Below are 27604 nucleotides of genomic sequence, written 5' to 3' on the forward strand. Positions count from 1 at the left end.
GAGGTGGCGATTCTGTCGTGCTCATTGTACCGTAGTGGCGGTAACAGTTCAATGCTACGTATATGACGAGTCTCGTAGCCTGAATCATTACAAGGCCTCTTTTGCTTTCTTCATATTTTGTTACAGAGGGGCGTCGGGTCAGTCTTCACCCCAATTTGCCAGACGATGACGAAGAAAGGGCAAAACGAGATGAGTTACAGGCGACACACTCTAAAAGAATTTTGCACCCTTTGGGTTGTATCTTGCTACACAACATAATCATGTCTTGCTCGCATTTTCTTTCTTTAACGCTGCGAGCCCGGTACTTTACAGTCACGAACCGCTTGCTCGTTCTCAGCTTGACACAGCATTCTCGACATTCTCGAGTTTTCAAGAGAGGAAACGCAAGCAAGGCAGATGACGATTATTCTTGTCTGGCAAATATACACCCCGAAGGGTCTAAACTACGAGTGGACATCGGCAAACTATCGGAACCTGTAACGTGCAGTCATAGCCTTAATTGCAGTGCTGGTGGATTGTCAGTGGCGCAGGGTTGTCTGGCATTCGCGAGCTGGTAGCTCCGCTAACTTCCATTAACTGACCGATTTTCTTAGTTGGTGGGGCATTTCCAGGGTATTAGAAGGGTATAAAAAACAAGAATACTTGCCTGGGAAACCACCTGATGCACGGTAATATGCCGGGTATAGCACAATATTGCGCGGGAATAGTTGTCTGTGGAACACGAAGCACTATGCTGTAGCACTGCCACCTGAAGGCAGGATCCCGAAAAAGAAATTCTTTTGCAGCATGGGCAACGTGGCGCTGTGAACAGCATGTCCGGTGGCATAACCTCGTGCATACATAAAATTATTATGCCGCCGCGTTTCTCGTTATTGTGCCATGATCTGGATGAACACAGTACCTCCCTAGTGAATTCTGAATTTCATGCACGTCACAACATCCCAACTAGCCTCCTAATATAATAAATGTCCCGGGTGCGCACACATCTAACGAGCAGCTATCGCTTCATTTTAAATATGATCCTCCAATGATTAACGGATTAAATTTTGAAATGAAAACTCCTGAATGCGATTGAGAGAAACTCACTTTTACATTTTGAAAACAGCGCACGAAAGCATGAAGACAAAGGAACTAAACACACCAGGAGCGCTTTCCTGGCTTACGCCTTTTCTAGTGCTAAACTTTCAACATAAATCTATACCAGCTTGATCAGTTCTTGAGGGCACCTCAACAGTCTGGATTGTGGGATGGAATCCTGGCCGCTGTGTCTGAAATACTCAGTTTTTTATGTGTTACATATTCTGCAGTCGTGAGTATGGTGCACGGAATGTGTTCTGGTCACTTGTATTCAGCAACAAAGAGAATACAGATATTCTATGGTAGGGTGATGCCAGTCCTGAAGACGTATGTGAGTGAGGCATCGTTCCTCTGATGAACTGTTCCTTTTCGCGTTTCGTAAAATATAAGATGCTGGCAATTGTCTCCATTCAAGTAAGCTTTAGTAACCGATTTCGTGGTTTTGTAAAGCGACTATCAATTTTATAATGAAATAGCTTTTCTTTTTTTGATGATACATTTTGCTCTCGCTAAGAAGTGACTATCAGCTCGACTTCTAGGTATAATTTTCTCACTTCGAGTTTCACATCTAGTTGCTAACATTTCAACATGGCCAAGTGCGGTCACCGACACTATGGATTTATAGTAGGATATTACTTAGAGAAACAGCATTTGGCAACCAGCACACATGGACCACGCGGGATTGTTAATCTGTCAGCCAATCACGGAAGCAAACAAAATCGTCGTCGTGCATCCTTTTCAATATGGAGTCGTACTTGATACCTCCGGAGCGTCTGCTGTTCATCTTTCTTTTCATAGGCGGAAGCGATGAGGTTGCAACAGATATGGATGAAATGTATGGAGTATGAGAATCTCGCTCTTCAAAAGTTCAAGGTACAATTCATTTCACTGCTGAGCCCGTTTTACTATTGAAACTTTATTGCCAACTAAAGTTGCAGCAAAGCAAGGGTTTTATTCAATAAAGGATTAGACCTTCACCGTTCCACTATAATAGACGAGGGAACGTATGAAATTACTCCCTTATAATTTTATTTGCATGGTAACGGCATTTTTTACTTAGCAGGGAATGTTTTAAGTACGAACGGCATTTTTTACTTAGCAGGGAATGTTTTAAGTACGAACTTTTTGCATCCTCGCGGAGTAACAGTGGTTGGTATGAGTGCGTGGGCAGGCCTTCACTGCCGACAAGTTGTATCCGATCATAGTAGGCTACTTATGCTGGGTTCCCCGCCTGACATCGAATGTGACGAAATAAAAATATTTTTCTGTCTGATTGTCTAGCAGCTGACGGCCTCACCTTCATTTGTAAGATCGAATCGTTCATCGCGACATCTCAGGCTTTCTTACAGGCATAATTTTTGCCATGCAGTATGAGCATAGACCGCGGAAAATTTTGCTGTACGCAAGGTAGTGGTCAGATGTAGTTTGAGTTGTTGTGTAGAATAATGTTTTCCATTCTTAAGCGTGACGAAACAGCAGCCTTACCGGTCTAAAATTTGTGCCAACTCGAAATGTGAGCTCAAAGTTAAACATGGCAGGAAATTTCATTGAAGGATCTTAAACTGCATAAAATGTTCTACGTACCTAATTGATGTTTTGCAGTGATGTTTTCTTGCGTATAACATCACGTTTTTTTTTGTCCTACGTGCATCTACACCTGACCTGATAATGCAATCTTCCGGGGATAGTAAATACTTTCTCGTTTTACGCTTGTGCAGGCCGGTCCTGTCGAAAAAGGAGATGGGAGCGCCTAAGATGTCTGAAAAATCATCTGTTTGCATCTGCAATTTAGCACCACCCTGCAATCTATCAAGGACCGACACCGGCAAACAGGTAAGCTATACCAACTTTGTTTTCTCAATTTGAGCGCACTCGCTGACGCGAAAGGGCCACATGCTCACTACGGTAATCAAAAGCTATAAGGTTTTCGCGTGCCCCGTGCCACAAGAACGCAATTGGTGGGCAAATATTGAACGAGCCACGTGGGTGCAAATGGAAACCTCGAGAGTTCCACAACACTAGCTCTGTCAACCACATGTAATGTGTAGCGAATTCGAATCGTAGCGAATGTCTTTTGCGATTAGCACATAATTTTTTGCAGTAGGAAATTTGTTATTAGTACATAACCCAGAGAACCCAATGGCAAGCAGACGTCTTCAATTGGTGGGAATAAATGCATACGACAAATTACACTATTCTGACTCTGACATTGTACGTATGTCAATTTTTCATCGCTCATATTGTTCGTACTGATGACACTTTTCATTCGTGTCATGACGTATCATTTATGTTGGTCATACTCTTGTCATCCTATGCCAACTTTGGTGTATACCAAGACGTAGGCAGCTGTTTCATGACCTACATGGACTTGCATGACGCGCATGTATTGACATTCATGTCATTTCCTATTAATGTTCGTCATACACTCTCGTCATAGTAGGCCAATTTTCTTACATACTATGTTTACCAAACTACCGTGAGAGCACCAAAACCTAGGCGCCTGTTTCATGACCTACATGACACAATTAAATGGTATTCCTGTCGAGACCAATCATTTCTTCCCACAAAATTGTCATACTATGCCAATTTTGGTACCTGCCAAGTTAACGAAACGACCATGAGAGCATCAAGACGTGTGCGGCTAGATAGATATTGTCAAAGTGGCAAATGTTTGCTAAGAAATGCTTCACATTTAAAACTGCTCTCCCATAATCGAAAGTAGATGTAAGCATGAAACAGGAACGGGCGAAGATTGGTTGATACTAGTCGGAATATTAAAATGGGTGTAGTGCATGTTCGCAATGGCACGCCCCGCCACGCCACAACGCTCCACGGTCCATATGGACGCTGCCCAGCTAGAAATCTGGCTGAAGGCGGCTAGACAGGCGGCGAAAAACGCCCATGAGGCCAAGCACTCTGCCCAGCTAGAAGGAAAACGCCTGAAGGAGGCGCGACCAAACATCTTAGGGAATCTCGATTCTTTCTCCGTGATCTTGACGCAAGAGGCCACGTGGTGCGCCTTCACATAGCAAAGAGCTGCCTTCACGGAGCTTTCACTTGCCAAGGCTGGCAGCATGACGTAATGCTGTTTGCTTACTTTTTCCTTCCTTCGCGAAGGTAAAGCAGTGCATCGGACTCTTCCGGTGCCACGCCACAGAGCAGCTCGATGAGAACAGTAGATCCGCAGCAAATTCCATTTTCCAGAATTAGAAATGCATGGTTGCCTCTATATGTCTTATGAACGTCGCCCTATTGGAAATTACAAATAAAACTTCAGTGTACTAGAAGTTGTAGCTTGAGGCATTGTGAACATTCGGAAGAACTCCGAAGCAATAACTTTTGTAACTTGTTTGGAGTAACTAGCATATGTAATGCGCTCCCTTGCAAAAAGTAGGGGGAACTTGTTTTGTTCTCGCAACTTGCCCGGATGTTCTCGTTCGAGTGTCAGGATAATGGCTCTGGCTTTTGGCTCAAGGTCACTTGAAGGTCGCCGACAACGGTAGTGAAAACCATTTCATGTTTAAAGATGTATGGCTTCTAGACATAACAAGCAATGGGTTGTAACGCCATAGCTGGTGGTGCAAAGGCACAGCAATGCCATCCTAAGAGGTAGGTGCGGTCTCTTTAATGCCTTTGGCCATCCAGGGTACTCAGGCTATCGAACTGGAACAGAATCGAGAATGAAAAGCGGAAAAACAAGCCGTTATTTTTGCGCAAGCCGGAAGTGAACTGGAAAAAATACTTCTTTTACTCTAGAGCCAAACTGAAAAGTACTGACTGCTTCAGGCTCAGGTTGGCCACTTTGTGTGGAGGTTTTCATTAGTATATTTCTGCCCCTAAAATTTATATGTGCTCCCTCACTTGTATATGCACATGAGCTCCCTGTCATTTTAGCAATGGTAGCACAATCAAATAATGATTTTGAACGTGATGCGTCGGAAAGCCGTGATATCTTTAGTAGATCCTGGAAGGGTTACCCTGGTAGCATGCTACTCCAGACGGATGTACACAGATACACAACATACTCAAAACACTACACTCTGCATGCTCAATGCGGCGCTGGTCGATGTATCCTTTTCTTTATTGCCAACTAAAGTTGCAGCAAAGCAAGGGTTTTATTCAATAAAGGATTAGACCTTCACCGTTCCACTATAATAGACGAGGGAACGTATGAAATTACTCCCTTATAATTTTATTTGCATGGTAACGGCATTTTTTACTTAGCAGGGAATGTTTTAAGTACGAACGGCATTTTTTACTTAGCAGGGAATGTTTTAAGTACGAACTTTTTGCATCCTCGCGGAGTAACAGTGGTTGGTATGAGTGCGTGGGCAGGCCTTCACTGCCGACAAGTTGTATCCGATCATAGTAGGCTACTTATGCTGGGTTCCCCGCCTGACATCGAATGTGACGAAATAAAAATATTTTTCTGTCTGATTGTCTAGCAGCTGACGGCCTCACCTTCATTTGTAAGATCGAATCGTTCATCGCGACATCTCAGGCTTTCTTACAGGCATAATTTTTGCCATGCAGTATGAGCATAGACCGCGGAAAATTTTGCTGTACGCAAGGTAGTGGTCAGATGTAGTTTGAGTTGTTGTGTAGAATAATGTTTTCCATTCTTAAGCGTGACGAAACAGCAGCCTTACCGGTCTAAAATTTGTGCCAACTCGAAATGTGAGCTCAAAGTTAAACATGGCAGGAAATTTCATTGAAGGATCTTAAACTGCATAAAATGTTCTACGTACCTAATTGATGTTTTGCAGTGATGTTTTCTTGCGTATAACATCACGGTTTTTTTTGTCCTACGTGCATCTACACCTGACCTGATAATGCAATCTTCCGGGGATAGTAAATACTTTCTCGTTTTACGCTTGTGCAGGCCGGTCCTGTCGAAAAAGGAGATGGGAGCGCCTAAGATGTCTGAAAAATCATCTGTTTGCATCTGCAATTTAGCACCACCCTGCAATCTATCAAGGACCGACACCGGCAAACAGGTAAGCTATACCAACTTTGTTTTCTCAATTTGAGCGCACTCGCTGACGCGAAAGGGCCACATGCTCACTACGGTAATCAAAAGCTATAAGGTTTTCGCGTGCCCCGTGCCACAAGAACGCAATTGGTGGGCAAATATTGAACGAGCCACGTGGGTGCAAATGGAAACCTCGAGAGTTCCACAACACTAGCTCTGTCAACCACATGTAATGTGTAGCGAATTCGAATCGTAGCGAATGTCTTTTGCGATTAGCACATAATTTTTTGCAGTAGGAAATTTGTTATTAGTACATAACCCAGAGAACCCAATGGCAAGCAGACGTCTTCAATTGGTGGGAATAAATGCATACGACAAATTACACTATTCTGACTCTGACATTGTACGTATGTCAATTTTTCATCGCTCATATTGTTCGTACTGATGTCACTTTTCATTCGTGTCATGACGTATCATTTATGTTGGTCATACTCTTGTCATCCTATGCCAACTTTGGTGTATACCAAGACGTAGGCAGCTGTTTCATGACCTACATGGACTTGCATGACGCGCATGTATTGACATTCATGTCATTTCCTATTAATGTTCGTCATACACTCTCGTCATAGTAGGCCAATTTTCTTACATACTATGTTTACCAAACTACCGTGAGAGCACCAAAACCTAGGCGCCTGTTTCATGACCTACATGACACAATTAAATGGTATTCCTGTCGAGACCAATCATTTCTTCCCACAAAATTGTCATACTATGCCAATTTTGGTACCTGCCAAGTTAACGAAACGACCATGAGAGCATCAAGACGTGTGCGGCTAGATAGATATTGTCAAAGTGGCAAATGTTTGCTAAGAAATGCTTCACATTTAAAACTGCTCTCCCATAATCGAAAGTAGATGTAAGCATGAAACAGGAACGGGCGAAGATTGGTTGATACTAGTCGGAATATTAAAATGGGTGTAGTGCATGTTCGCAATGGCACGCCCCGCCACGCCACAACGCTCCACGGTCCATATGGACGCTGCCCAGCTAGAAATCTGGCTGAAGGCGGCTAGACAGGCGGCGAAAAACGCCCATGAGGCCAAGCACTCTGCCCAGCTAGAAGGAAAACGCCTGAAGGAGGCGCGACCAAACATCTTAGGGAATCTCGATTCTTTCTCCGTGATCTTGACGCAAGAGGCCACGTGGTGCGCCTTCACATAGCAAAGAGCTGCCTTCACGGAGCTTTCACTTGCCAAGGCTGGCAGCATGACGTAATGCTGTTTGCTTACTTTTTCCTTCCTTCGCGAAGGTAAAGCAGTGCATCGGACTCTTCCGGTGCCACGCCACAGAGCAGCTCGATGAGAACAGTAGATCCGCAGCAAATTCCATTTTCCAGAATTAGAAATGCATGGTTGCCTCTATATGTCTTATGAACGTCGCCCTATTGGAAATTACAAATAAAACTTCAGTGTACTAGAAGTTGTAGCTTGAGGCATTGTGAACATTCGGAAGAACTCCGAAGCAATAACTTTTGTAACTTGTTTGGAGTAACTAGCATATGTAATGCGCTCCCTTGCAAAAAGTAGGGGGAACTTGTTTTGTTCTCGCAACTTGCCCGGATGTTCTCGTTCGAGTGTCAGGATAATGGCTCTGGCTTTTGGCTCAAGGTCACTTGAAGGTCGCCGACAACGGTAGTGAAAACCATTTCATGTTTAAAGATGTATGGCTTCTAGACATAACAAGCAATGGGTTGTAACGCCATAGCTGGTGGTGCAAAGGCACAGCAATGCCATCCTAAGAGGTAGGTGCGGTCTCTTTAATGCCTTTGGCCATCCAGGGTACTCAGGCTATCGAACTGGAACAGAATCGAGAATGAAAAGCGGAAAAACAAGCCGTTATTTTTGCGCAAGCCGGAAGTGAACTGGAAAAAATACTTTTTTTTTACTCTAGAGCCAAACTGAAAAGTACTGACTGCTTCAGGCTCAGGTTGGCCACTTTGTGTGGAGGTTTTCATTAGTATATTTCTGCCCCTAAAATTTATATGTGCTCCCTCACTTGTATATGCACATGAGCTCCCTGTCATTTTAGCAATGGTAGCACAATCAAATAATGATTTTGAACGTGATGCGTCGGAAAGCCGTGATATCTTTAGTAGATCCTGGAAGGGTTACCCTGGTAGCATGCTACTCCAGACGGATGTACACAGATACACAACATACTCAAAACACTACACTCTGCATGCTCAATGCGGCGCTGGTCGATGTATCCTTTTCTTGTCGTCGTTCAGCGTGCGCAAAATTGTTCACAATGAAGTCAACTAGCGCGCCTTTCAGTCTTATCGCAGTTCATTTCAAGTTTTTCGAGTTCTTTTTCTGTGTGTTCTCAATTAGATGTTGCGTAACAAGTCTATCGGTTCTTGTTTGCGTGGTCGCTGTGTGCGAGAGCACGGCGTTCACTTTAAGGGCGCCAACGAAAGAAAACCAACGAAAGAAAACACAAATGCCTTCGTTACCCGAGATGCACAGGCAGCTCGAATGCATGGGCCAGGGACGTGATTTATTTCAAAAAACCATATGGCCAGTCATCTTAGTAATGCACATGCTCGTTAGGCGACCGCCAAATATTCGTCCATGGGGGAAAGTAGGGAATAGAAGGAAATCTTCTTGGGATTAGAGTATGTAAAGGAATGCCACATTTAACCCTTTCTTTTTTGATCTTAGGAGTTGAACAGAAACTACAAACCCTTTCAACCGGAACAAAGGTATGAAAATGTTTCAATTTGTCACTCTGTAGTGGCCTGTTTTCGGGTGACTGAGTTCTCGAGTTCTCGAGTGACCGAACAAGCTCAATTTTTGCCTACGTTTATTTCTAGGTTTATTGCGCCATACATACGGTCTCAATGCCTCGCGTAACTGTTGTCGTGTTCTAGCGGCAATAAACTGCAATTTGAAGGTTTAAACGACTGTTGCGTTATCACAAATTAGGAAGCACGAAAAAAAGTATACGTCTCTATGGATCCTCAGGAGTCTGTGATGGATGTTGTGATTAATTTCTTTGTAGCTTTTGTAGTTTATGTGAATATGGAGAAATAGGAACTGTGGTAGACAATGTTTAAGGAATGTTTTCATGCATTTCTCAGTCGTGGTCCAAGCACTGCTCTTCATTTTCGCCTTCGACGGGGTAGGTGAGCAGAACATTGTACATCTAGTGTCTGCCTGTTAATATTGAGCATTATTGCTTATTAAACGGTAAATCTGTTGTTCTTTAATTGGAGAATTTTGAACGGAAAGACTGCAGAGCACCTTTGTGCGGGCCCGGTAAGATACAATGCCCTGAATATAAGCGAAATTTAAGCTTCACGCCATGGTGGGATGAGTGGGACATACAGCGTTCTTTTTTTCTTGCTACTCTATAGCTAGACTTGAAATGAGTGTATAGCTTACGCTTTTTGGAATTATAATGGCCGTCAAAACACTTTGCAGAGACCCTACAAAAATGCCTTTATGCTATGTGTTTGGGGTATACGTGCTCTGTGGGCAACGCTGGCATGCGCAGCCGAGCCAAATAGTTCTCCCAGCGGATAACTTATGCCACCATATACACGGTGTTTTATGTAATTTGAACCAAAGATTTAAAAGAAAAGTGGTTTGCCGCAACTGAATTTGCCGGAGCCATGGCCGCGAGAAAACGCAAGAATTTGGATTTTTCAACAAAGGTGGACATCATTCGACGGGTGGAGGCTGGCGAAAGAAAGTGATCGGTCGCCGCTGCGTTCGGAATTCCTCGCAACACCCGGAGTACGATCCTCAAGAAGAAAGCCGATGTTAAGCTGACGGCAGTGCAGTCTTTGTGGTAGCTACAGACGACGGATGTTGTGACAGCCAAGACGATGATGCTGGATGCCTGGACAGCGAATTTTGCGAGCTCTGGGCATTCCCAGGCGCCGGCGGCGTTACAGCACGTGATTTCGTCAGCGCTGACGACGGCGTGCGAGCTGTAGCGTAGTGTAGATTTATAGCATTTTCGCACATTTGGGTTGTCTTGTGTGCTAACTGCAAACATGTTTTCTCGCTTTAAGATATGTGAGATGCACGTTTGAATTTCGCTTACAATGTTTATTTACTTGGGAATAACTTCATGGTTTCTTTTAAAAAATCAACACAGTGTATCTAGCACCCGCAGCTCCTACAGGTGGCTTATTGTACATTTGTGCTCTGGTTATTGTTGACAGTCACTGTCGTTCGCAGTAAGATTAACAAATATAGAACGCCAGAACGCAAATTCCTGGCTTTATTTAAAGTCTTTGTTAGTGTTACTATTATGCGTGTTATGCGTACAACTAGAATGAAGATTATTAACTTTGTGTGTTCTTGTATCAGTTGTTTCATTTTGTGATTTGGATTTCAAGTTCATTATTTTGCGTTCGGCAAGGGTATTAGACATTTGAAAATATTCATTGACACGATACCTTAGTGCACATTTCTACACACCTGGAATGTGCCACCGCTTCCATGTACATGCGTTTTCAGCCACACTCGCGTGATCTGAAACTACCATTCGCCTGCAATTGAGGCCCTCAGTTTGTGTCTAAAGTAAAGAATTGAATGGTTGATTGAATAAATGTTTAAATATTTGAGTTATTGATTTGTTGCAACTGTCCGCTTAGAAGCAGGGAATCAAAATTACATTCAGAGAACAGTCCTTTTAGGACAACAGCTTACAAGGCAAAGTGCTGCAAGTGGGTCATCATCCTCGTATTAACACCAGTATGTACGCACACCCCTTGGACATTAGTTGCGTGATTTATTTCTGGGTGTCACCAGCGTGATACAATGCACACTGAAGGTTTATGCACTGAAAGCGTAAACGAGGTTGGGTCGATGGCAGATTGCAACTCGTCAGTCAAAGTTTTCTTCCCCAGTGTATTAGGGAGTTTAGTTGTCTGTGCATGGTACTTTAATCGTTACTCCTCCACATCCTCGCAGTCAGGTGGAGAGGTCAGGCATTTGAGGAGCTAATATCAACTGCTTCGTGATTTCTTGGTGAAAGCTTAACCTGCTATGTTTTCTTTCCATGTTCTTCTGCAGCGATTCCAAGAAAGACTCCTATTCCAGGTTGATGAACTTACTGCAACTATTGTGATTTCGAAATCATCGCAGTAAATTATCCGGTACCTGGCAACCTAGCTGTTTATACACTACTTACTAATGTCGGTGGCAATGGTGTCCACAAGCTGGCACTACAATACAATGTGCTTGTGATGTTGAGAGCATGGAGGGGAGACCGACCATGCTCCATGGCCACTTCATGTATATATGTTCTTGCCCAGCCACTCTCGGCACACAAGTGCAATTGCGGATCGGCAGCTGCCGAATTGTTGTGGCGGGTAGGAAAAGAGTACATATTTGTTCTGGACTGGAGATGTGTTGATGTCGAGTTTTGGCGTGCTACGTTTGGGAGCTTCTTGGCGAAATGGCCAAGATGTGCTTTATGTTCCCTGTTTTATGTGACGCCCATTATCTTTCAGGTATCTACACTTTACCTGTGAGCACGACAGAATAATGGTCGTCGGAGGCAGGTCAGTGGACCCTTCTTATTTTTCTCGAGAATGAGGGGGGCGAGGTGGGTGAGGTGCCAGTGGAGGAGTGATTTTTGTGTTGTTTAAAAATGGCTTTAATATCCTTCAAGAGACAGGATGAGGATAGCCTCGTGCCTTTCTCTGGCACTCGAACTAACTATTTGTTCAGCATTTTAGTGATGGGTGGTTTGTCTCGTGGTTTAATCAGTAGGCGTGCTTAATGGTCACGCTAGTCATTCCTAGTCGTCCCATGCGTTACCTTGCCAGGCATTGGTGCGTGTAACTAGGATTTTCATTCCAGCCGCTTTTGAGTTGTATAGCGTACGCTATGGAAAACGATTGCTCTGATGCCCTCAAAAAACGAAAATTCAGGGATGCAGCATTACCACAATAGCGCTTAAATGTGCATATGAAAATGCCAACAATTCGGAAGAGGTTGAATTTTTCGCAAGTCCATCTAACAGCGTCATTTATTTCTGATTCATAAATATTCACCCACACTCTCGACCACTGATCACTAGTAAGCGAGTTGGAGTAGCACAGATCTACAGTCTATCGGCGAGATGAAAGAGTTTTTTCCCCATGTAGTACACACATAGCTGCAAACGTGAATATTTTTATCGTTCAACGCACGCATTTCAAAAGTTTTGCAACCCATAGAGACGCAAAGGGTTTCAGAAATATTTACGGGGAGCTTAGAGTAGACCCTACTTTTAAACGTGAAGAAGTCACGGACTGATTTTTAGACCAGGATTTTCCGGATCCACTTATATTACAACGCATACCAGTAGCAGCACTGCATACGTACACCACTGATATTGTGTACAACAGGATATGGGCATTACGTGCACAAATATTTCATACATAAGTTCACGAATGTTTTCGTCTGTGGCACAGATAATTTCTAGCTGTGAATATTAAAAGTGAGCTTGTTACAACGTTCTTACAGAAAGGGCAGCCGTGTAATATTTTACGAAGTGGACCACATATTAACGTCTCTAACCAAATTTAGGTTTTTTTCACGTTGATTCTTGTTTTGCAAACTTTAAAATTGCGCAGTGCGCATAATTACATTTTAAAGATATTGAATTCTTTGGTTTCACATGACAAAACCACGATCTGATTGAGGCACGCTGTTCTGGTCGACTCCAGAATAATTATTGACAATCTGGGCTTCAGGTTCTTTAACACGGGCGTTCCTGCATTTCACCCCCATGGAAATGCGGCCATCGTGGCTGGGATTTGATCCCATGAGCGCATGCTTAGTGATGCAAGGCCCTAACAACTAAGCAACCACGGCGGATGAGTTATATCTTCTGAGGAACTAATGCGCTTCCTCGCTCAAGAAATATTGCTTCGCTGGCGAAGTGAAATGTGCACAGACCTGCGAAATTTTAATACACTACAGTCGAAGCGAAAAGTACTAAGTTTGGTTTAAAGTACTAAAACTAAGGCGTTGCTTCGGACGCTTAATTCTAACTACTACAGTACAACTCTTTCTGTAATGATAGTTCTCTTACTTTAGTTTTTCTACCAAAATAATTTGTTTACTAAGTATATTTTTCTGAACAAGCACCCAATAAATAAATTTCATTTACTATCGTATTTCACAGAGCTTTTACAACTACAGACACCTTAGCCGGGGCTAGGAACAGGGCTAACTGACATTTAAACTCCATTCGGAGAAGAGAGCAGGATCAGGCAAGGCACGATGATCACTATCGCGCATATATGGCAGGGGCTACTGTAATCGTCTTGCACGCGTAGTGGCTTATTGTTTGTAATGCTGCACAGCTGAGTACGTATGTGGGTGCGAGTTCGAATTCGGGCCGTGGCAGTAGCATTTAGATGGAGGAGTTAAAGAACTTCAGTGGGTTAAAATTGTTTGAGTGTCCACCTACGTCGTGTGTCATAAGCAGATCACGGATACGGCACAGAGAAGCCCAGGACTTAAATTGTAGCCATGTTGCGCAGCAATTTCAAGACATTCTTCGAAACGCACGATCATTTGGTTTTTATACATTCCACGTTGACTAGGCTGAGGCTTACCCCTTATTTGGCTTTTATGTGCGTACAAGCGCTCACTTGCGAGTGAGCGCTTGTGCTGCGACTACTGCCTTTTGTTGTTAAACTTGTGAACATGAACCAACGCGTTATTCGGGAGACAAGATAGTATTCAATATTCTTGCCTCCAGATGAAGCCGTTATTTTATAACATTGCTGTGCAGCATGTGAAAAGATGTGGAAAACATAGCTGCTGTGTTTAGTGCAAAGATATTGTTACGTGTGGAAAGACGCAGACGGAAGAGGCTATTTACAAGCTATTTACACTTGACTGGAGCCAGAGTGCCAGGCCGACATTTTCTCGCGCCAAGGGCACAGACCCACTTGGTCGTCGTTCTAGCGGTGGCTCGTCTCTCGGGTATCTACCGATAATATCGTAATACTACCCCCCTGCGGCAAAAGCACTGTCACGGTGCTGTTAAATATCCAAAGCACGTGGAGAGTTGTAGGCCTTGAGTCGGGTGACGTGGACAATGTCACTGGTTGTCACACCGGAGGACGTAGTGGGCGTGGCTAGAACAATTTCATAGGTGACATCGGTCACTTGGCGGAGCACGCGATATGGGCCGGTATAACAGGAAAGCAGTTTCTCACAAAGGCCAACTTTGCGCGATGATGACCGAAGCAACATGAGGGTGCCGGGCGCAAAATGGACATCACGGTGACAGAGGTCGTAGCTTAGCTCGCCAATGTCATCTTTTATCTCGGCAGCACCCCACGCGTGTGGCACCAGACCCATGACGACGAGATAACCAGTTGGGACATTTTCAAAGAAAAGCTCAGGGAACTGTTCGTTGACCCCATTGGCCGCAAGGTTGCCGTGCGAAACGCTCTTGCGTCTCGTGTTCAGACATCTACAGAGCCGTACGTTTCATACATCCTCGACGTCTTGGCTCTATGCTGAAAAGCTGACGATGCTATGTCTGAAGCTGATAAAGTGTCACACGTTTTAAAGGCATCGCCGACGACACTTTCAACATCGCCGACGACACTTTCAATTTGCTTGTTTTCGGCAACGTCTCGACAATCGACGCCATCCTTAAAGAACGCCGTCGCCTTGAACAGGCTAAGAGCCGCCGTATCACACAGCACATCATGTGGCTACCCAGCACCTCCACCAGAATGTTACGTGCAGAAAGACACAGACGGAAGAGGCTATTTACAAGCTATTTACACTGAACTGGAGCCAGAGCACCAGGCCGACATTTTCTCGCGCCAAGGGCACAGACCCACTTCGTCGTCGTTCTCGCGGTGGCTCGTCTCTCGGGTATCTACCGATAATATTGTAATAATAGGTTTAACACTCTTCGGAGAGGCGGCACTACTGAGCTTGTTCTGATGGCTTTTTGGAAAAGTTACCTGCATTAGGCAAGAACTTTGCCCATGTATGTGAATAAAGCTATAATAGGGGCGTCACTCAAGCTCACGCCTGCATACTTGATCATTCTCTGGATCGCACCACGCAAGGGAAATGGCACTCACCCGCTAACATTTCGTACCAGCCCTAAGTCAGAACTGTGACCCCGAAGCCGCGGTTCGCATTAAGTTGTGACCACAGTGGGTTCAGGCCAGGGGAACATGGTGAGCCTTTTACTTAAATACAATCACAGTGGCACAGCGTTCCGATGCAGGGGCCGGAGTGCAGTGGTCTCCCGCGGCTGAGTTCACTTGCGGCCAGTTGCAGGCTCGTAACCTGAAAAGACAGACGCATCGAGTGGACTGTTTTTCTCTCGAGTGGTGAAAGGGAAGTTTCCCTGGCACGAGGGAACGGGGTGACTCGGCCGCAACGTCGTAGAAAGGCTTGAAGTGCAGCAGGACCGGCGAAAGGTGCGCTCTCCTTGCTATAGCCTTCACGAGCGCGCTCGTAATCATCGCTTGAAAACTGCGTGCAGCCGCTCCATAGAGAAATGCACGTGCATTGCCCACATCCCCTCCACCCTCTATATTGCCCACTAGCCTCGAACAGGCCGCTGTCACATGGGCCTTTTCCGAGAGGGACGTGCAACCCCGCCATCTACACGGCCGAGTCCATGTTGAGTCCATGGGACTGCAGATGTAGCCATTAAGGTAGCCGAGAGCCAGGCCGAAATGGCGGGCGATGGTGCAGAGCAGGTTCACGGTTAGTAGCGGGGTGGCTGAGGCTAGAAGGCAGCTAGGTTCGTGTCACATTTCTCCGTGGTGGCACCTATTTGATCGGACCATTGAGTCATAGCCTAGGAAATCATTAAACATAATCTTTCTGAGGTACCAGCTGAAGATCAACCGAGGTAAGGATGTGGAATATATACACACTTAGTAAAATTTTTGCACTGTGGTTGAAAAAGTCGCACTTTCGCAGGCAATGCAAAACATGCAATGCTATCGCAGTGTTTTGCATTGTCGGCTTTACGAAGCAAGGATAGCAGTTTTATCGGCCTTTTAATCTAAGCATTCGCCTACTGCACGGTGTCACCAGTACACAGGAAAACATGAACACATCACACTCGGTGATCGCGGACACAGTCAAAACGTTGGCGTCAGCAAGCGTGGCAGCAACAGCGAGCGATTACTGCGTATTGCTTCAACACAATCAGGGGCGAGAATACAGTGCCCACGCATGTACGAGCCACCGGTGCACCTAGACACTGTCAGCATAGATCGCTTTTAAGACACTTGTCTACCAGCAATGTGGAAAACACCCTCCCGTTCCTCCCCTCCCACCCGATGCCTTGTTGGCCACTGTACTGAAGATCGACAACCAGCTGAAGAGGGCTGGCGTCTGCGATTGGTCCACTTTCCCTTACTTAGCTAGCGGTGGCTGGTTGATAACCGCGGCGGCATGCAAAGGAAGCTTAAAAATGATGCTAAAACGGATCCTCAGTAAAGAAGAGTTGGCAGAACGAGGTCCCAGACGTGGCGAAAGCGCTCAAAAACGTTACACGGCCACGAAAAAAGTTTTATTATACGCAAATAAACCGATGCTTTCCGGCAGGTGCGAGTAGCCAGTGCCTGAGCAATCGGTGGCAGCCATCTTTTCTTCCTCTCTGAGCGGGGCAGCCTGCGGCTATTCGGAAGAAAATTCAGTTTTGCTCGCCATATTAATGTATCTTTAACGCGTACATGTGACTTCGACGCGATGAGGTTTTGTGGTTTTGTCACGTCGTGTCACTGGCAGGGGAAGTCGGTGCAGCCCGAAAACTTTTGACCAATGGCCGTCAACTTATGGCGAAAAGGTGTCGAATCAGAAATAACTACTTTTCTTTTGTTAGGCCAAATCATGCATAATCAGTGTGCACACGTCTTATCAGTTGGGCAGCTATTGCGGTTTTCGTGACGTCGCGTGCCACAGGTGGAGTGGCGATGATCCAAAAAAGTTTGTGACCAATGGTGGAGGCCTGATTGTAGAATCACGTTTGGAAAGTTTGGATTAGTTTTACGTTATAGCGCCCCAGGTTACTTTGGAAGAAGGAAGCTTCGGATCTTGCAAGTGCAACTTGTCAGATGCTTACTGAAAGTTTCCATAGCCCATGTCCTGGATTGTATATCGTTCATCATCTGCTAATGTAGAAAGCGTGAGGCTTATAGCGCGGTAAAAAGACAAGGACGAAAGTGAGACGTGACACACACAGGTGCTAACTTGCAACAATCTTTATTTCGAGCAAGGGACCCATACATATATACAACTTTTTTGCGTACATCATACATGCGCTGTTTGCAAACAAACCCTTACAAACTATTGCGCAGGTACGATAACTCTTTGCGGGAAAGGGCAATTCCCGCAAAGAGTTATCGTACCTGCAATATATGCTCTAAAAGCTTGCATGGATCAGGAGCTTTATAGATTCGCAAGTAGTATCCAGATTCACGCGATCCCCTTTCTTCAGGGCCCACACTATGCGAGCTGTAGGCTAATCAGCCGAAAGCGCAGATTAATTAAACGAAACACGAAAAAAATGAATATTGACATGTCGAATAAGGTAACCATTCAATACCAAAGGAAAGACACCTCTGGAAGCTATGAAACCTGCATTTATAAAGGGAGGAGAAGAGAATCAATTCTCATATTGCACGTGGATTTCCAGAGTGAATATGTAGTGGAAGTAACGACTGAACTGGTTTTCTGTTTTGGTTTCGTCATTAACAATATAGACCTCCTTTATCTCGGTCAATTCTTTATGCGTATTATTTACGAATCACCAAAATTTCTTTTCAAGGAGGAAGGAGTGGTTACGGTATTTTGTTTTTTTCCGGTAGGCAAGCTGCGAACGAAGTCTAATTTTGAATGTGTAACCAATTAAAGACCACAGTAAATCCACATAGAAGTCGGTTGTCTTACTTACTGGACTAAATGCCAATGCTTGCAGAACCATATGAATGTATAGTAACGGCGGTACAATGAATTCCGGCATTTACTTTTCGCGTGATGGCGCAATAAAAGCCATCCCTCGCACCTTATCTAGAGGAGACTTGGAGCATTGTACACATGAAGGGAAATTCCGGCTTTGCGAAAGCTCAATGCCAAGCATGCCACATGCTGGGTGCATTTCGGTGGTCGTAGGATGCGGCTTCCGTTCGGGCGTTCTTTCACCGACCTAAATACCACCAATATCGAGGGTTCATTCTCTGCACGTAGCGCAATTACGACAGATGTCCGTCGCTCAGATGGGCCTCATCACGTATTATATTGCTTCCAATCGGATGAATAAGGTGCTAAAAAGCCATGAGGGCTTATAATGACCGGAGTGATTCTGATATGTTTGATAAGCGCCAACAAGTTGGATAAGGTTAACGTGCGTTATTAGTTCATAAAGGCCTGATCGTATCCAATAACCGTAGGGATGATAACCGTAGGTAGCTTGGTGAAGTTGATAATGAGCGGTAAAGGTAGATAAGTGTTGATAAGGCTTAGATCTAGTCTGGTCAGGTTGATAACCCGTAAGGGCTGAAAAATATTCATAGTGCTCGGATCAAGTTTGATAAGATTGATAATTACGTTGGGTTACGCGGAGATGAGCAAGTGCCAGTGGCACTATGGATACGCATACGTAGACAACTCCAGTACAATGGCTGTGCCAATTTTTCGTTCTAGTACGCTTTATTCCGCGCTGCAAATTCATTAAACAGACAACCCAATTTGTACATGGTGAAACAAAATGTGTGAAAAAGGTGTCACGAGTACCACTAACAATTCAACAATGAGTTCCATAGCTGATATGAAAGCAATGCATAAGTCGCAACATGCAAAAAAGCAACATAAATCACCAATAGGTATAGTGCAGCATTACGTGACGTGAGGGCGAGGCCTTGTGATGAGGAACGCAATGCTAAGCTCGCAAAGCGCAATATGGATTGCTTGACGCATCAGAGACGTCCGGATAATAGCTGACTTCAGCTGACCAAAAGATGCAGCTCAGCTTGGCCACGCAGCATTACTTAGGCTTTGGTACGTAGACCGATTGCTGACGTTCCGCATACATGAGCAATCGTAAGCACACCTGAGCATACATGGCTGCTATTTCACGATCCTTATTGAAGATATTGTCAGGATGCCTCGGCAGTTGGTTACTGCGTTTGCAGATGTATAACATATGACAACACGTGTAGGCTCAACAGCTGTGAAAATGCCAATGTTTTGTCGCCCGGCCTGTTGTCGAAGAATGCCTATACTTGCCTATTAGTCGTCGTGTGTTTTGCTTATAGACCAATGATCATCGATCGGCTCACTTGTTTAGCCCGCAGTCCATCAGTCGCTTAGCTTAAGTCGACAAATCTCAAGTTTTTAACTTCAGTATCGTTTATTATTTTGGCAAATTTACCATCCTCCAGGTAATTGATAGAGCCAGGTGGTTCGTCACTCATGGCGACGCGATGGTTGTTTTTCTCAAAGCCTACTACTGCATCATTACTTGCTGATTCTGGCGTAGACCTTCGTAAAATGCTGCCAACTAGCTTGGCTCATGCGAGTCAGAACAACACCGAAACAACGCCGGTCCCCGCCGATTCGTTGCCAACGTGGCAGATTGACTCGCTACGCTGAGGCAGCAGCTTTTCTGTCTTGTGCTTTTCCGAAGCCACCGAGTTTTCGAAATTTTTCCGACCTGATCAGTGAGTATGTTTAACTCGATCACATAAAGAGGGGCACCATTCTTTCTTTGTTCACGTTTCTTGGTAATGGTGCTGTCCAGCTTACAACTAATCACAGTCCATTTTTCGTCGTGCAGGAGCGCACTCCGCTCCATACTTCGTCTTAGATACTACCTTCCTTTCGACATCCGCTGCTCCTTCCACGTTCTGTCTAGAAGAGTGTGCTGACTGCACCTCCCAATGCCATGAAGTTGCATGCTACAAACCGTTACCATTCGGAACAGCAAACTTGTGTTGTGGTGTGACGCGTACCATTGCTTTCTTCCGCCCAAGTGATACATATCTCTAGGAACACCTGTTCATAGGACACCTGGCGGCAGCCATCGTGTGACTGCTGTTCACTCGGTTGATCGCAGCACAGTGCACGTCTCTTGAAGAAAGTCGTACATTTGCCGTTCCTACTCTCAACGTGTTGCTGGCCGCTCTCTTGAGGGGGCGAGAGGAAAGGTATGGAGCGCTTTTAATGCGAAATCATCATAAGGCTCATTACGCAAAAATCTGTCGGCGAGACGGAAAGATGGGGTAGCAAAAATGGCGCATGGCGCAAAGCGCGTCAGAAATTCTCGTATTGACATCAAATCTCTCGGGGAAGGAGTAAGTTGTGGGAATCGAACCTCAGGCCTCCGTAATGCCAGACAATGATGCTTAGCGCTTGCGTTAATGAGCGCTATAATGCCCACGTGCATGAACGCGTTCATGACGCTCTGAGGGGACTCGTACATCGCTAACGTAGCGTAACTGCAGCTGTTTTTTATTTGCGTAAACCACACACCATAGTATTCCATTGAGGGACACTCAGTGAAGCGGTTTTTTTCTTTAAAATAGGCATCAGTGATATGGAAACAGATAAGGCATTTGTTTGAGAAGTAATTACGTTAGTCAGAGCCATTCACAAATGCGAGTATTTTTCGAATAGTTTCAACCATGCCATAGCAAATATAAAGAACCGGACTTGCGTATTGCGCGCTTTGTTACTCGGGAAGCCACAATTTTGCAGGTAAGCGAGTCATTCGCGCTCAAACTTGGCATTTGGCATTGTGTTGTAGTATTCGTCGATGCTGCAAGTGCTCTTGGAAATAAATCTGAATAAGTTTGACGGCGACAATATTTCATAAAATAGTGGCGCCAGTATTGCAGAAATATAATCCTTTTTTTGGCAGTCTGCAGTCAACATAAACATCACTTTTATTGTTCAAAGTACACAAAGATGGAGATGGGTTGACAAGACTGGCTAATTTTAAACCTTCATTATGTTAATTCATGAGCAAAGCGTGCTTGTAGAATCCTGTCTGTCTGATGTAATGCGCTTGCCAAACATACAATGAAGCCCATTTCATAATAGGCTGTAATCGGAACAAACTCTTAATCGGGAAAATACTGCGATAACATTGTTTCAAATAATTTGTAAATAGGGCAGTTGATTATACAAAACTTTTGTAAGAACTGTTCTACCATGTTGCAGAAAAGATGCCGTTGCGAGGTCATAGAAACAGACAAGAGCATTACTAAACATGGTTTTTGAGTTCTAGTTGGGACATCCAAAAGTGAAGGCATCTTTATGTGCATTTCCTTTTATTTGTCCAATCTAGGACCCAAAAGCAATCTTTTGTACATTAAGTACTTCCATTGAAAGTTAAGAGGTAGCTATATGTAAGCGAAATTGAAGCAGCCGCTAAATGTGATGCGTTATGCAGACGGCGTCCCGTGGTTTGCAAAGGGCAATCATAGGGACTGATTATCTCGAAAATTGCAGCAACAAATTTTCATTCTTCGAATTCAATTGTGCACGAGTAAAATATTAGAAACCTTCGCGAAGGTGTGCGCTTTAATCAGTATACCAGGTATGCTTTCAAAACGCCGTCATCGCCAGGAAAAATCCGTACCACTTCGTCAGCGCGAAATGCTCTTGTCGTAGGTAAAAATAAGAGCACTTTCGAGGCTCTTGAAGGTGTTTAACGTCGTACAGTGTCAAAAAAAAAAAAACGACTTATTTCGTTACCAACAATGAAAAGATTTCAATATTTTGTTTTTGTGGTGAGATGAAGCGAACCGAAGTGTATCTAAATTGTCACAATGAAGGGCAAGTAGCAAGAGCGCAATTGGATCGAAGCGGGTGGACTGCTTCCTGTCTTGTTGTTGACGCCATGATGCCGTAACAGGCGAGCACCGCCGCATGGGCTTACAAAGAAAGGAGAAATTTTCTGGCTGGCTACAAATCAGACAGTAGCTGACTGCCCTCGGCGATGGCAAAACGCGTCGCTCCAAAACAGCATGGATATATATGTTTCGGTGATTCGAACTGACACTCAGCATTTCGGTTTTTACCACAGGAGAAAGCCGTAGGTGCACTGACGGTTTAGCACCTTGGAGAAAGTGTTTTGGACGGTACGGGCAAGTAAAAAGCTAGGGTGCAATATTCAACGTCCTAAATTCACGGTCAAGAGCGACCATTGTCCTCTAACATGGCTGAAGAAAATGTAAAAAAAAAAGAGTGAATGGAATAAAAATGTCGGGGGATGAGCCGGGGATTTTGGGAAAATTTGCGTGGTCGGAATCGCTATCGATAGTAGTGAAATAGGCAACCTATTTCTGTCTCGCCGGGAGCTAACCACGGCAAGATAGGAGAGAGCCAGAGAGAGGGGTAGAACATTGTAAAGCGAAGCGGGTATCATAGGGTCCGGTAGGCATGTCGCATGGGCACGCCGACGAGTGTGTGTGCATGTGTGCCTGTGTATTCCCAGGTCCCCCTCAGGCCGAATCTCTTAGCGGCGTAGCTGTTTAGTAAGACCACATTGGCGTTAACTACGCGGTTGCTACGAGGCGAACACTCATCCATCCATCAGCGCCTATCCATAAGTCGACGCAGCGTGGACACGGACTCATGACGTTTCTACAAAAGGCCACTACCTCCGCCATTACCTGACAGCCTGAACCATTGATGAAGGGGGGGCCACCATCATATTCTATCGAGCAACGACGGTGACGGTCAGGTTCCCAGGTTACTATCCTGCCGCATATTGCCTACCATCGGGCTTCGGAAGCGGGGTTACTCGGAGCGTTGTGAGCATGGTCGTTGTATGGCAACGGATTCGACGATTATGATTTGCGGTTGGACAGTCTTCAGATTCCCTAGTCGACTCGCCGAAGGAAGACGACGGGAATAAAATCGGAGACATTTCGTGGAGGAGGCGGAGTCCTTATGTGAACTCGGACGTTTGACTTGCTCCTGCATGGAGTGGGCTTCCGTAACTGAAGCCGTGTAACTAAGCCAATAAACCCTTTTCTCTTCATTTCTACAACATGACGTAGCCATCGATTGGATTGATGGATGCATTGCCCTGACGCAGCCTAAGCCACAGCAACTCCGTCGCAAACTAAGCGGTCAATACACAGGGAAGCAGGGAGGGTGGTTGAATGAGTATCGCGCAAACTTGCTCTGAGTCTCTAATTTCTGATCTCCATAGGTGGCAAATCACACCGAACATGACAATGAAATGGCGTGGACGGCGCCGGCTCTGACAAACGACAAAATAAAAGAAAGCACTTGATACTATTAACAAAAATTGTATAAATAAAGCTATATTGTTGAGACCTTGATGTACTCGAACTGAGCTGTAATCAGTGCTGGCTTACTAACTTGGTTTTCCCATTGATAAGCGGAGACCGTAATTTATTCCTATATACAGAAGTCACTGATAGCTTGCAACATTATTGTTATACAGTGCTAGGAGACTGCCGAGCATTCGATACAACATCTACTGTTTGGTATGCGCACGCCCGTAATTTAAAATAATAAACTAATCCAGTGTCCTCCATTGTGGCCTTCCTCGTCAATACATGGTTTCGACACATAAATGCAAATTTTCCATAAAATGCCACGAAAGTATGACATGCATCTAAATTCATTAGCAATCTATACGCCTTGAGTCAAAGGGGCACATTACCTTTCTTGAGGATTGGACAGCCGAGAACGGGTTGTGCAAACTTTGAAAGAATTTTTCAACACCGCAAGGAATTTCGAAAAATCAAGCAAGCATATTGCTACCATAGCTAGCACATTACTTACTGTTCGAATTCTTTGAATTTCGCATGGGCTTCAACGGCCCTCTTCCTTAAGTTTGCTGCCCGAATGCATCCGCAAGAGCTTCAGGTTCGGCAAATCAGTGTTTAGACTTAAAACTCACAGTCGACGAAACCAGCAAGCAAACTCTATGCGAGGGGATAAGCTGCGACATCGCGGCGTCAGCGCTGGTGTGTGTACCCTTGTGCCTCGTCTTCGCGACTATCTGGGACCAGTGGGAAAATATCCAAGGCTAGGTTTGGAGTATGTGAGTTCCTAGCCAAATAAATTTGCTGTGTGGCAGTCGGTGAAGGTGGTTGATCAGCATTGTTTAGTACATGATACGAAGGTGTCATCGTGATGAAGGTATACAAAGTCAAATGGATACACGTCATAATGTGAAATGTCAAATAATATCAAATGGATACACGTACGACACTGGGTGGTCCGTTGTGCTCGATCGGTGTGGAATCGCAAGGAATATTTCAGTAAAACAGAACGCGTAAATTGCTCACTTTTCGGTACAGAGACATTCACATTGAAATTACCGACGTCAACAGGTGTCATTGCAGCTCTAATTCACGCAAAGTGAGTAGCCACGAACCTTACGGGATTATGAGTCATTGCATTTTATGTTTGTTACGGGGGCATGAACCATTGCTTGCAGGGGTATGAGCCATTAATGATGAGTTTTGGACTTTCTGTTCCGCATGTTGTATGCGTGATTAGAAAGAATTTAAGCACTGTTCGCGTCACTTAGCTGAGTACTGTGTAGCCTCTGCCTTACGGAGCTATGAGCCATTGTATTTTTTGCTTGCTTACGGGAGCATGAATGTTTACAGGGGTACGAACCATTGAAGACGATAGTTTTCGTTCACTGAGAACAAAAAGCACGGAACCCTAGCCAGGTACCGCTTCATCGCTTTAAAAAAACCAGCTTGGTGGCAGCAAGTTATAAGGAAGCCTCCAGGCAGTTTTGTGCCGACTTTAGTCGAGGCGCTACATGGTGCAGTCGCGAAGAAAATATGGCACGCATCTAAACTCATTACCATTCTATATGCCTTCAGTGAAAATGACACATGACCATTGAGGATTAGCCAAGAATGCGAACAAGGGGCGACAACATCAGCTGCAAGCATGACAAACTCGGGCTTTGGATCGCGCCTGCGTCAGTTCTGTAGGCAGCATGGTGCACACATTGTTTCCCTGCTTACTGTAAACATACGAGTAGTCGGAATTATCGAAGGTGTGTCATCAGTCACTCGTGTTAATAGCGCTGGCATAGAACACTTGGCAGCTTATTGGGAATATTGCCAGTATATGTACTGTATGAAATCTTGTTAGTTAAACACGTCGGCATCTGAGCCAGATTAGTGCCTTTTTTCTCATTTTCTTCCTTTTGACACGTGCGAAGAAAAAATGAGTACGAAAGGCACGCTGATGAGTTGTCAAAGTATGGAAAATACGGTGACGTTAATAATGATTAAACAGAACGATACATGTGTTTTTCAACATTGGGTCTGCTTTCCGAAACAGCATCTGAAGGCAGTGCTTGCATTCGTCGTTCTGCGGGAAAAGTCTGCTGCAAAAAAAGTGGGAAAAAACGTTTCAGGGGATTTCACTGCTACACGTGAAGCAAGAAAAAGTAATGAGCACTGCGCCGTTTTGAGTGTGTAATATTGTAACTAACCAATAGGGATGAAAGCTGACCTCTGTACCATTTCTAACAGAAGACGCAAAGAATGCTGCGATCTGCGAAAGGCTTGTAGTGGAGGTGTGGACATCTCAAACGATGTCATTATTGGTTGGAAACAAAGACAGGGCTCTTATCACGGTATTTAGAATAGGCATACTCCTAACAGATGGCTTCGTTAGTTTTCGATGACAGTCTAAGGTTTTTAAATACCAAGAAAAAAGACACCATACCAGTGCTGCGAAAGTGGTTGTCCTGATAAGCTGTGGAAAACCACCACAACTGCTAAGGGGGGCATTTTTTATAACCTGTAATGATTGCTTAGTGGCTATGTGTTGGGCTGCTAAGCACGAGGTCGCGGGATAGAATCCCGGCCGCGGCGGCCGTATTTCGATAGGGGCGAAATGCGAAAACACCCGTGTGCTTGGATTTAGACGTACTCTTCAATCATAGGAGCGGACAAACTTGTCGATAGTCGAAATCTGATCGGCAGTATATACAAGGGTTAGCGAACCTTCAGGCGTAACCGCTGGTATTCATGCATGTTCTAGAATGCGCACCAGTATCCCTGTCGCGCACACAATTTGATTAAGCGAGGCTTGGTGCCAACATAAACAACGGGTAGGACCATCGACAACATTCCTAGTTAAAAGCAGTCGCATATGCAATATGCTCTAAAAACTTCCTTCGTTTGCCTGAACTGCGCACGCCATATGCCAGTCATCAGGAAAAATAGAATCGCTGAACGAAGGACGAAAAGATGCGCTAATATGTACTAATGATAGGTGAACCAACTGGGCTGAAAGAGGATTGCTAAGGCTACCGAGGATAGATAGCCATGACAAAATTAGCGTCCAAATAAATACTCCTTTATTGTAATAAAATGACTACAGGACCATATGATGTAAGCGATAAGCCATGCGATATCTCTTTTGAGTGATAGCGTGAATAAATTTAATTCAAACTCGGCGCAGTGTTTTGAGATCCGTTAACGTATGTGGAGTCTAGGTGAACATTTTATTCAGCTGAATAGGCGGGAAGAAATTTAGACCAGTTGGCTTCCTTTCTTGCCCAGGTCCTGTTGGAAAGATGACAGAAAGCCTGTCAAACGAAGGTGAGTGGCTGTTCTTGCACTTGCTTAAAGTAGCCCTTACCATAGTAGTACAGTGGAAACCGAGATATGCGACAAGGCATACGGCATGCTCTTGTGGTTGATAGCGTGTAGAAATTTAACCGCAACTCGTGATTAGCTATGACCTCTGTTAGTGTGTATAAATTCAATTAAAATTGCTTCATATCTAGAAACAGTACTCCTGTGAACCTTGTAAACGCCATATAAACAACGATGTGAAGAAATTTGCCTCGAACTCGGCGTCATATCTTTGGGATCTTTGGATGCTTTTCTGGTTAATGGGCATGAACTAAATTAATTCACTCGGCTTATTTGCATTGTTATCTAGGACCTTTTGAAGAGACAACAGAAAGCATATCAACAGCAGGTAAGTGGCCTAAGCCCTTATCGTAGTAGTAGAGGACAAGCTGAGCCGTGCGACAAGTCATATGACATTGTTCATGCGATGGATTGCCTTAAGCAAGACTTGCTCGTTTCGTAACACCAAGGAAGTAATTAATTAAATTATAAAGTTTTACGTGCCAAAACCACTTTCTGATTATAAGGCACGCCGTAGCGGAGGACTCCGTAAATTTAGACCATCTGGGATTCTTTAACGTGCAGCCAAATATAAGTACACGGGTGTTTTCGCATTTTGCCCCCGTCGAAATGCGGCCGCCGTGGGTGGGATTCAATCCCGCCACCTCGTGCACAGCCGCCCCACACCATAACCACTGAGCAACCACGGCGGGTAAGGAAGTAAGAAAATGTAGTAGAGCTTGCGGAAGTAAATGGTTTTCCATAGACTTACTTCATATTAAAAACATAGGACATGGCATATATCCCTTGTGACGGGTACAGTAACGTGGCTGCATCAAAAGCTTCGCAGAAATAAAGAACGAAGCAATCGGTTTGGTCTAAGGTTT

The 27604-nt window shown here is 44.6% G+C and overlaps 1 long non-coding RNA gene across 1 annotated transcript; it reads left to right on the plus strand.

Moving 5' to 3' along the window:
- Positions 1–5965: 5965 nt before the first annotated feature.
- LOC129382397 (uncharacterized) lies at positions 5966–26681 on the plus strand. The gene is made up of 4 exons (XR_008610463.2): positions 5966–6074; positions 8770–8810; positions 11577–11627; positions 26643–26681. It is a non-coding gene; the product is annotated as an uncharacterized lncRNA (long non-coding RNA).
- Positions 26682–27604: the final 923 nt, after the last annotated feature.

Source organism: Dermacentor andersoni, chromosome 6, assembly GCF_023375885.2.
Source record: "Dermacentor andersoni chromosome 6, qqDerAnde1_hic_scaffold, whole genome shotgun sequence".
Classification (NCBI taxonomy): Eukaryota; Metazoa; Arthropoda; class Arachnida; order Ixodida; family Ixodidae; genus Dermacentor; species Dermacentor andersoni.